Source organism: Rhinolophus hipposideros (genome assembly GCF_964194185.1).
Source record: "Rhinolophus hipposideros genome assembly, chromosome: 10".
Taxonomy (NCBI): Eukaryota; Metazoa; Chordata; class Mammalia; order Chiroptera; family Rhinolophidae; genus Rhinolophus; species Rhinolophus hipposideros.
Window position 1 is genome coordinate 38,852,313 of NC_138056.1, and position 11,953 is coordinate 38,864,265.

General features: G+C 40.4%; 1 long non-coding RNA gene across 1 annotated transcript in view; it reads left to right on the top strand.

Annotated features, from left to right (window-relative positions):
• The window catches only part of LOC308504123, a 57,392-nt gene extending 45,954 nt beyond the window's left edge, over positions 1–11,438 (top strand). The window contains exons 4-6 of the long non-coding RNA XR_013994317.1: positions 1,371–1,584; positions 2,001–2,190; positions 10,802–11,438. This is a non-coding gene — a long non-coding RNA (uncharacterized lncRNA). The remainder of the gene's footprint in view (positions 1–1,370; positions 1,585–2,000; positions 2,191–10,801) is intronic.
• The last annotated feature ends 515 nt before the right edge of the window (positions 11,439–11,953 follow it).

Sequence of the window (11,953 nt, forward strand, 5' to 3'; positions counted from 1 at the left end):
CATAGGCCATCCCACACATGTGGTTTCCATGGAGTCCCAGCTGTGCCTAAGGATGTGACTTTCTGTCCTTCCACCTCTGATTAGTGGGAGAATACCAAGTTGCCTTTCATCTTGTCTCCTGGGATATTGAATCAGTCAGCTACTCCTCCGCAGAGTTCTGCTGGCTCAGGGCTCTTCCTTGGAATGGAATTGTCTGCTCTGTGGGTGCAGTTCCGGGAAGGGCTATGAACCCCTCCACGATTAACTGTGCCAGACAACTGAGGACAGATGCTTGCATGTGGCTGCTGGTCTGGCTGGCCATCCGGATGCCTCACTAAGTTAATCTACTTGAGCAGGGCAGGCTGCAGACGGGATGACTCATGGGGATGCCACGTGCATGGACGAGGGTGTGAATGTCACCTCCTGGGGTTGTGCAGTACAGGGCCCTCCACCCCAAGCTCCGGGGCAGGCCCCAGACATCCTGAGTGAGACATCAGTGAGTGAGGCTGAGGACATCCAAGTGTGTGTGCGTGTGGATGGAGTGGGGAGAGAAGCATAGGTATATAGCAGCAGCACACGCACCCTCATGATGGTGTCTGAGGGGACAATGGACTGTTTGGGGGTATCAAGGACTGGGCAGATAAGACTCCATGATCCAACACCTCCCTTTCCAGCCCACTAGGGATCCCTCTCAAATTCTGTTGAGTCTGGATGGACTCAAGGGCAGGAAGTTGATCACAATTATCGTTGTATTTAACCTTGGCTGGATGAAGCCTAAGTTCTTGTCTATTTCTTGGACTTCCTGGTTTAGATTAAGATAAAGTGAATTTAGAAACCATCCTTCCTTCACAACACATAAAAGTACATCTCACTGCTGGTAACCTATTATTAATTTTTTTCTTGAATGTATTATTGAATGAATATATTATTGAACATTAAGCTCCTAAGTATTATTGTTTGGAATGTCCTGTCAGGCAAATGTGGAAAAGTGAAAAGAACCCAAAGTCCTGTTGCACAGTCTAAAAGAAGGTTAGTGAAATTCCAAAATGTCTTTCTATTACCTACTGTAGGATCTTGGGCAAATTCCCAAAGTCTCCATTTTCTCAAACAGATAATAACAATAGTGCCTACCTTAAGGTTGTTCCCAAAATTAATGACATAAGTTACATGTAAAATACTTAGCACTGACCTGGTCCAAGTAAGCTCTCAGGCATATTAGTTATGATGGTATTGTATTACTTTTATTGATAAAGCATCTGAGTAATTCTCATAAGGGAGCAAAGCTAAATGGACAATTTGGGGCAGTGGCTCTTCTCACTGAACATTGTCTGGGCTATGCATTGGCTAATCTGACATACTCCCATCCCCACCTCTGGTTTTAAAATGTGTAGGTTCAAAGCAATAGCCAGTTGTTGGAGTCAAGCCAGGAATGGGGTCACTGTAGTTGGTGTCAACTGCCTGAGAGACAACATGTCAGTTTCTCCACTCAAGTCCTGAGCTGAGCCCCAGCTGACCAGCCAGCCAGGAGAGGTCCAGAGAAGAGCTCTGCCTTTGCATCCACTCTTTTCTGCATGAGAAGACTCAGCAGCTACGGAAGACCCAACCGTAAGTCTACGCTTGCATTAACAGGAGGGGAAGCAAATGGGAAGGTGTGCTGTATTTCCGTTCTGAAGCCTGGATCTAAGAAAATAACTTTTATTTTAAGGTCCTTAATGTCAAGAAAGCTTTCTTTGAACTACCCTTGGGTTGGAGAGGTTAGACCTGGCTTCTTTCTACTGCCAGGACAGTAATGCTGTTCTCTATTGGTAGCTTAGTACCATTCCCCATCTTACCTACTCTCCCCCAAGCTGTGATTGCTGAAAGCCCAAGTACTAGAATATTCCAGCATTCCTTGCCAGCGTTCTGTGGTACATTCCACTGACCAGAGGCACTTACTTACACACGATTTGGAATGCATAACATAGTTGGAAACCATTGTATCACTCCTCTGGCAGTGACGAATAAACATGTGGCTTTTGCAGATGTGAGGTATCTCAGAGGTCTGCACTTTCCTCTGTGAATCACTAGCCTTGGGGCTACAGCCAGCTGTGATCACTGCTAGTTTCCCCTGGCTGCTGAGATTTCCTGCTTCTGAGACCTCATAGAAGTAAATCTGAGAACCAACGATGGCTTTCCCTGACGTTTGCTCCTTCAGCCCCTTTCCATTGTTCAGTAAGTATTGAATACCCTGGGTTAAACCCCTTCCTGCTTAAAAACCCTAGCAAGGTATTTCAGTTCTCCTGACAAGTAGAAAATGCTTGGCTTGAAAAATCTTATTGGTAGGATTGAAAACTTAGATTGAGAATGTGAGATTTTGTCTTTTTTCTGTATTACTGAATGATCACTGAAGTAGTCCAGGCAAATTAATGATCTTTGAATCTTATGTCTACCCCAACAACCCCAAACTGTTCTTTATTTCCGAGAAGTGAAAACAGAAAGAACAGGTCTTCCTGCCCAAAGCTTTCTATCCTTTTCTTTTCCTTCCATGCTTTCTATCAATTTAAAACATCTTCTAAAAACGTAAATACCTACCGGGAAACTAATGCCCATAAATTCTTTGATTTGATAATCACCTTATCTAACCCATAACTAATATCATTTCAGGAAAAAGCTTAATTTAATGTTATGCATAAAGACCATTAAAAATGCATTCACAGTTATCAAAAACATGCCCATATTTTCAGCATCCTGACAAATCAAGTTTTGACTTTTTTGTTGCCTGCTTTGTCTTATCTACAGGCATATATAATTTACATAGTACTAACTATTGTGAAAACACATTTTTACATTCTGCTTTTTGCCCTTAATGGTACATTAATAAAATTTCCATCCTGTTATGTAGACTTCCTGTCATATTTAATTCATAATATTTGAGTAGATTGACCATAATTTACTAACATTTTCCCCTGTGGCTGAATATTTAGGCAGGTTCTAATTATTTTGTTAGTATGCTTAATACTTTGGTGGACATCTTTTTGCTTCTGTTGATGAATCTCCTCAGGATAAATTCCCACGAGTGGAATTTCTATGCCAGGAAGCCTAACTGACACCCCGGGAATAGATTTCCACTCTCGTCTCACCTAACCCCTCCGTTTTATGCTTGGTTAGTTACTTGAATGGGATAGGAGGGAAAAGGGAGAAGTAATCAGAGAATTTGGAGTTCTAAAGTCAAGCTGAGATAGGAGAGACTTTGGGCCACCAGAAAGCTGTGCGAAGGGAAATAGTACTGAGAGATTGGGAAGAAAGATTCCAGGCCTCTGAATTAGTCAGGAGAAGCTAACTGCAGCCACAAAGAGCCCAACTTTGAACATAATGAGTAAATGTATTTCTTACTTAGCAGTAGGCAGGGTGAGGGACCTCCAGAGTTATTCAAGCTATTTCATCCTGAGGCTTTTCGCACTGCTGGGGTCCCTGGTGTCCTCTCCATATAGCCAGCAGATGGAGAAAGAGAGTGAGAACAGTAGTCCCTTCTTATCCACAGTTTGCCTTCCTGCAGTTTCAGTTACCTGTGGTCAACCACATCCAAAAAAATTAAATGGAGAATTCCAGAAATACACAATTCATGAGTTTTAAATTGCACGCCATTCTGAGGAGTGTGATGCAATCTCACGAGTCCCGCTCCATCCCACCCAGGACAAGAATCATCTCTTCGTCCAGCATATCCATGCGATACCTGTCTATTAGTCATTTAGTGGCCCTCTCAGATATCAGATCGACTATGGAGGTGTCATGGTGCTTGTGTCCAAGTCACCCTTCTTTTAGTTAATAATAGCCCCAAAGCACAAGAACAGTAAAGCAAGCGATTTGGATTGGCCAAAGAGAAGCCGGACAGTGGCTGTTATGTATCGTCAATAGGTCAATAGTAGCTTAACCCATCGTCGCATTACCTGTGTGATTCATTCACCTCATTTCATCTCATCACATAGGCATTGTATCACACCACGGCATCATGAGAAGAGTGAGTGCAGTACAATATTTTGAGGGAGAGAAACCACATCCGCATAACTTTTATGACAGTATGATGTTATACTTGTCCTATGTTATTATTAGTTATTGTTGTTGATCTCTTACTACACCTACTTTATAGATTAAACTTTGTCACATGTATGTATGCATAGGGAAAAACAGTCTATATAGGGGTCAGTGCTACCCACGGTTTCAGGCCTCCACTGAGGGACTTGGAACAAATGCCCTATGAATAAGGGGAGGTTTTCTGGGTCAGGCGTGTCAGCGGTCTCCATCACTTCTGCTCACATTCCACTGTGCAGAGCCCAAGTCACAAGTTGTCACTCACCTGCAAGGGAAGCATAGCTCAGGTGTATGCTCAGGAAGAGGGAAGCATGCATGCTGGTGTGCATAAGCAAGTCCTTCTCAAAAGGGAGCCAATCAAGCCTGAGAACAGGAAGGGCTGGGTGGTGGAGAGAGTGGAGCGCTGCTGCTTGCACACACTCTGCATGCAAAATAATGCAGATAAAACGTGCCTTTCCAGATTCTGGCAGTTTTAAGCAATAACTGCTTAGGGTCACACAGTTCCAGGGATTTCCACACACACACACATCTCCCTTTTACTCCCCCCCATTCACACAGGGAGAAGGGCAAAAGGAGTCACTTTTTCCTTTTTCCTGGATTTTAAGGGAGGCAGGCACTAGTAATATTACATGTTAACTTTCTCTCCTTTCTCCTCCCTCTTTACAGCCTGGTTCCTTCAGTTGTTAAGCTTCATCAGCTGACTCTGTCTCCAGAGCTCTTTTTTTCTTTCTGTATAAATTCCCCCCACCCCAGTTTTATAGAGAAATAATTGACATATATCACTGTATAAGTCTAAGGTGTACAGCCTGGTTTGATTTACATATCTTGTGAAATGATGACCACAATAGGTTCAGTTAACAGCCATCTTCTCATATAGATACAATAGAAAGAAAAAAGAAAAGAAAAGGAAAACTATTTCTCCTTGTGATTAGTACTCTTAGGATTTACTCTCTAACAACGTTCTTATATATCAGACAGACTGTTAAGTATAGTCACGTTGTATATCACATCCCTAATACTTATCTTACAACTGAAAAGCTGTACCTTTTGACCATCTTTTTCTCCCCTTTCTCCACCCTCTACCTCTGGTAACCACAAGCCGGATCTCTTTTTCTATGAGTTTGGTGAGTTTTGTTTGTTTGTTTTTGTTTTAAATTCCATATATGAGCTTATACAGTATTTGTCTTTCTCTGTCTGACTTATTTCACTTGGCATAACGCTTTCAAGATCTATCCGTGTTGCTGCAAATGGCTGGATTTCCTACTTATTTTATGGTTGAATAATATTCCATTGTGCATATATATATATATATATATATGTCTTTTTTATGCATTCATCCGTCAATGGACACTTAGGTTGTTTCCTTCCATGTGTCCTGGCTATCGTAAATAATGCCACAGTGAACATGGGGGTGCAGGTATTTTTTCGAGTTAGTGTTTTCATTTCCTTTGGCTGTATTCCCAGAAGTGGAATTGCTGGATCATGTTGTAGTGCTATTTTTAATTTTTTCACAATCCTCCATACTGTTTTCTGTAGTGGCTGCACCTGGCTCCAGATCTTTAGTCTCATTTTTCCAGTTTCCTGATCTCAGGTCATCCTTTCCTGCTTACTGGATGTTTATTATGTGCTAGTCATTGTATTAAAAACTTATATATGTAATGGGAAGAAGAAAAACATTACTGCAGTTTGAGCTCATTAACCTAGAAAGGTGGCAGAAATCCATTAAGGGGGAAACTGTCTTTTTGTGAGGGACAGACTTTAATGGACTTTCTTGGCTATAAAAGCAGAGGCTTCTCTGAGAAGAATGGAACAGAAAGAGGTTTAGCTACAAACAAACAAACGTGGATCGGCTATGTCCCTCGGCTGACGGCCACAGCTCCACTCCAATGTCCCTTTCTTGCAGCTATTCTCTCTGGGTTCTGGTACCCTCTCCCTTCCCTTGTTCCTTCAGGCCCAGGACTGATAATGGTTACTTCTCTTACCTCAAGTGCTTCACCTTAATCCTTTTCAATAATCCTTTCCCTAAACTCTCTTTATTTAACCTGTTGGGTGGAGGGTAACATCAGCTCTCTGCTGGGACCTGAACGATCCAACGCATGGCCCCCTTGCTCACATGATGGGGTCAGGTCCTGGGATTGGGACCGATTGAAAACCAGAGGCAGAAAAGAAAGGGAGGGATCAGATACCAGCCCAGGACACAGAATTTGCTGTACTGGGGGAACACTGTCAAAAGCCGTGACCCACAGCTCCTCCATGGGTCTGCAGCCCCACCCACCTGTTCCCACCCCTCACCCTCCTGCTTCCACACTGCTGCAGCCCCTGCTCCATGCAGCCCCCGCCCCCCCTCACCCCCATGCTAGCAGAGGCTTAGGGCTGGGCGCGTCCCTGCTGTCCCTGCCTGGCAGATATAGGAGACTGACGGATGACTGTCGTGCAGGGTGGCCTGCGGGGTCTCTGGTCCCGCTCCCCACATAAGAACGCAGGACATGGTGAGGCCAAAAAGGAACACCCACGGAGCCATAGGTAGGGGAGTCATATCACTATATTCTCACCGGCGGCATCCGCCTCTCTGCAATCCGCTCTTGCTAGCCCCCAATCCTCCTGCTAGCGTAGCCACAGCAGTTATATTAGTGGCCAATGGCTTACGTGTTACAGCTGACGGCCAACTAGCCACAGCTGCTGGCTATCTGATCACAGTTGATGGCCATTTACTACCCGAGCCAGCACCTTTCTATGTGAGGCCGAGAGCCTGGAAACTGTTTTTTGGGGCTTTGTCCCCACAATGACACAGGAGGATTTCCTGTTTGCACCACACAGAAGACTGTGTGGTTAACATAGTAAGGTCTGGGGTTGGAATCCTGAGGGAGGTTTTCTCCAGAAAGTTTTTACACATACTTCTGCCACAACAGTGATATTTTAAACAATTACATGAAGAATAACTTTCAATGATAAATGAATTCTGTGGATGGCTAGCACCTAACATTGTTCCTATGGTGACATGTTTCACATGTGTGTCAACAAATGTCCTCCTTTACTAGGTGAGGACAGAACACACACAACCCAGGCCTCTATTATTTATATTGATGCCAAGTGGGAGCCTTGTGGTTCCTAAATTGCATAAAAGCTATCCCTGCCCTTCTCTCTCTCTCCCTCCCTTCTGAGACCTCTCAGCTGCTGTGTTTGGAGACTCAGGGAGGCTGGAGTGAATCATTTAGGGAAACCCTGGCATCCCAGTGGCACGGGCACATGATGAACCCCTCACCCCCCACCCCCGCAGACCCGTGGCCTGGACGTCACTCTGTCAGATTTCTTCCTTTCTCCTGGGACACATTAACAATCTAGCAGAGGCTGGAAACACGCTGCCTAGAAGTGAGATTGCTTGGTTTCGGTCTTTTGTGGCTGTGCTGAATTACTCCCAACAGTCCCGTCCCAGTATTTAAACCGTCATGCCCTGTGGGTGACGGATGATCCTCAGAAATGGCACCAGCCCTGGGGTGCATCTCACTGCGGTACTAGGATGCTGTGGCCTGACCACACACGTGACCAGGGAGAATTATGTGCAACGAGACAGCACATTTGCAACGTCTAAATGTTCGCTTGAGTTAGCATTTGAATGGCGGTCTTGTCTTTAAAATGTGTTATAATCAATTTTGTGTTTAAATATGTGTCTGAAATGGCTCTCTGAAACAGTAACGAATATCAATAAGTATATGGATGTATCTGCTTAACAAATTGTAAGACTATAAACAAGTTAGAGGTAATGTGACCTAAACGGACAAACAAACAAACATGAGCTTTAGTATTAGACAGACCAGGGTTACAATCCAGGAACTTTTGACTTATCAGCTGTGTGTCCTTGGAAAGGATACTTAACCTCTCTGAACATTTTCCCTTGATTGTGAAGTAGGAATAATAGCACTTTACTTACCTCACTTGGCTGTAGTAAATATTCAGTGGATCAAGCCTATAAAGTGTCTACTCATTGCCTGGCATATTTGAAGCTGCTCGGTAAAGATATTCAGGATCTCATCTCAAACATAAATCTATGGAAATTGGCTACACTTAACTATGAAGAACAGTAGAGGGCAGACTTTACAAAGATATTTGTAAAATATTGTCTTTCAAACCATCTTCAAAGACGAAAGCCAAAATTCCAGAAATCACTTTCTTAAGTGTTTTGGTTGAAAGATGCCTCTATCACTACTTTTAATTTCTTGACAGAAATCAGAGCTTTCCTATGTTGCAAGAATTCCAAAGGAGGCTATTGGGCAAAGTTTAACTGACAATTTTCATCACCGTGACATGTGTGCCTGGTTCCCAGATGATGGTGGAGCAATTTTAACAGGTTTCTCTGACCACCTTTCTGCCCAAGATTTGATGACAAATAGAAGAAATGAAAATTGCCAAACTCTCTTTACATCATTTCTTTTTTTTCTTAAATTTATTGGGGTGACAATTGTTAGTAAAATTACATAGATTTCAGGTGTACAATTCTGTATTACATCATCTATAAATACCATTGTGTGTTCACCACCCAGAGTCAGTTCTCCTTCCATCACCATCTTTACATCATTTCAAATTGCACATTTCAAACGACCCTGAAGGCGGTGATGAGAAGCATTGTGGAATACGGAAAGTCAACTTGCAGCTGACTGGAAATCAGAACACATTTAGTTAATGATTGGGATTGCAGTGGATGCCAATTCCATTCCATGACGAAGGAATAAATGGACAGTTTTATCACTGCTTGACATTTTCAGTAATATAGAGATAAAAAATGGCACCTCAAGTTGCTTAAAATTGGCATTATTTGGGTTACTAAAGATGAACTTTTTTTTACCTGTGGATTTGAACATTACTTCATTTTTTATAAATGGCTTGATTATATCTTTGTCTCATCCTTCTATTTGAGTCTTGATAATTTTTTCCCTTAACTTCTCCAAAGGGTTTGTTGTAAATCATTGATTAAATCATTGATATCATCCTTAGAAAACATAAGCTATCCAATTCTACCACACTCTGATTCTTCTACCGTGTTTGCCCCAAAATAAGACCTAGCTGGACAATCAGCTCTAATGCGTCTTTTGGAGCAAAAATTAATACAAGACCCGGTCTTATTTTACTATAATACAAGACCGGGTCTTATATAATATAATATAATGTAAGACCTGGTCTTATTTTACTATAAGACCGGGCTAATATAATATAATATAATTTAATACCGGCTCTTATATTATTTTTTGCTCCAAAAGACGCATTAGAGCTGATTGTCTGGCTAGGTTTTATTTTCAGGGAAACACGGTAGCATATCCCATTGTTAGCACTCAAAAAGTTTACTGAATTGTACTTTTAAAAATTATTTTATATTTTAAAATATAGCATTTAAATATAAAGAAAATATATACTCATTTTTTGAAATGGTGAATACGTAAGCAAAGTAGAAGGATCACCACCCAAAGGCAAACACTAGTTTTATTAGGCATTTTTTGTTTATTTTAGTGGCTAAATACTATGCTATCAAGTTATATTCTCCTTTACGTATATTCTAATTCTCAGTTTGTTTTCACTTTTGTTCTATGATAAATAGTATTGTCAAAAGAGCAGAAATACCAACTTATAAATATTTGTATTTATTTGTATTTATTTATTTGTATTTATGGTCTCTCTCTTCTCCATGTCACATAATTCACATTGCCTACCACAACATACACCAACATTTCACTTTTCCACTCAGAACAGTAGGTCCAGAGGAAGACAGTTTTGCTTTGCTGAGCTGGGGAGAGCAGAAGACTTATGAATGGCTGAAGGTATAAGGAGTAGTTTACTAAGAAGGTAGCTGGAGTTGCCCAGAGGAAACAAATATCGGAGAAGTACATAGGCTGTGAGATCGAGAAGATGAGAGAGTTGAGCTTTGGGGGGGTGGGGGGGAGCGAGAGAGAGAGAGAGAGAGAGAGAGAGAGAGAGAGAGAGAGAGAGAGAGAGAGAGAGAAAGAGAGAGAGAGAGGATCAAAGAGGATTTTAGGAAAGTTTTGATGTCTAAACCAGTGTTATACATGCTGGTTAGTGAACTGTTTGTTATCTTTCCCAAACTCAATTGCAAGCATTTTCCCAAACTCAAGTGCAAGCATTTAGAAATTTTTATAGAAATTTGACATTGCTGCAAAACCCAAGTGGACTTGTCTTGCTGAACAGAGTGTGGGCAAGCTGCACACAGGTCTCATGCAAAAGGACCACATTACAGCATGCAATATTCAGCTGTTATTGTATCAATGGTAACTCAAAAGTTTATACAAGTCTCAGAAAATGTAAGATTAAAAAAATGAACTCTTCGTATTTTTGAAAGATTAGAAGCCATTTCGATCAACTTTTAAAAGATGTGAATTAGATAAACTGACTTGCTTATTTGTCTGATATTTTGATAATTTTAATGATCATACTTCCATGCCAGGAGGTAATACAGTATATTTTTTTCAATGGCAGATAAGATCTAAGAGCATTAAAAAAAAGAAACTTGGAAGAACTGACTTTCTATAGATTTTTACAGCATGCTCCATAATGCCACAATAATTATTAATAAAATGATGATCTTGTTACTACATATCTGTAAAAAGTTATTACTGAATACTTGTCAAATTCGAAAGCGCATTTTAAAATTTTATTTTCCATCAACTGAAACCTATGCAAAGACAATTCACAGATTTAGAATCCATTTATTTTATCAAAAGATAATTTAAATTTAACCTCAATTCCACAGGCTATTTTGTTGGAACTGGCAACTGTTGAAAGATTGAAGATGAATTTTGAAAATATAGCATCACTTGATTAATTTTGTATAAGTTAAAACCAGTATCACGTGATTCCTGAAATTGCTTCAAATCTCTTCTCCTATCCTGTCAACAGACCTCTGAGAGACTGATTTCTCTACTATGAGTGTTATTAAAACAAAATATAAAAAGAGTTTAGGTGTATGTTATCCGCTGTAAGTCATGTGTCACCAATCTAACCTAGATTAAATAAGTTAAAGGAAGAAGCAAGTTCAATTTTTACATGAAAAATCTCAAATGCTTATACTATTACAGTATTCTTTCAAAGTGTGAGTGAAGAAGTTTAATATGGATATTTTGGGAAGTTTAATAATTGCTATTTTACTCATAATGTTTTGTTTGTTTACATTGTTTAGTTACAATTAAAGAATGCTGAAAGTTATAAGTATAATAATTATTTTCTTTTTTAATCACAAATTGTCATAATTTCAATGTGGAAAGTTCCTATAATTTTTTTCTTATCTCCTATGTTATTCTACTTCTGATTATATTTATTAAAATTTAATTCAATGTTTGTTGAATCTAATAATAAAAATTGGACTTGTATTATATGTATTTTTAAATTTTATTTTTGTAATTACTCATTTTTATTGCATTTTATGAAAATATCAGTCCATGATGGATTGGAGATTTTAAAATCCTGGTTCTTCAGCACATGGTTTGAGAAGTACCATGAAACCACATCTCAGGGGCCATTAGAGCTTTTCAGTGAGAACCTTCGTTAGCAATCGAGGCTTTGGGAAGGCAAAGTTATGCTTTATTTCCATGTAACCCCCTTGCTGAAGGAGCCTTACAGCAGAAGCAGGTTCAGGTTTAGCTGGATCACATATTGTGTCATTCTAAACTTGGACTGCATTTAGTATTATTTCCTCAGAGTTCATTCGAGGAGTGAAAGGTTAATATATTAATTAATTTCAAGGCTGGAAATGATAGGTCTCATAAAATTTGTTTGAAAAATTAGAAACAAGAGACACAATGAGAATAGAGTCCTGAAAGTGAGAAGACCTGAAGTCCAGTGTTAGCTCTGGGTCTCGCCTGCTCTATAACCGGTCAAGACAAACAAGCATCTCCCTTGATCTTGC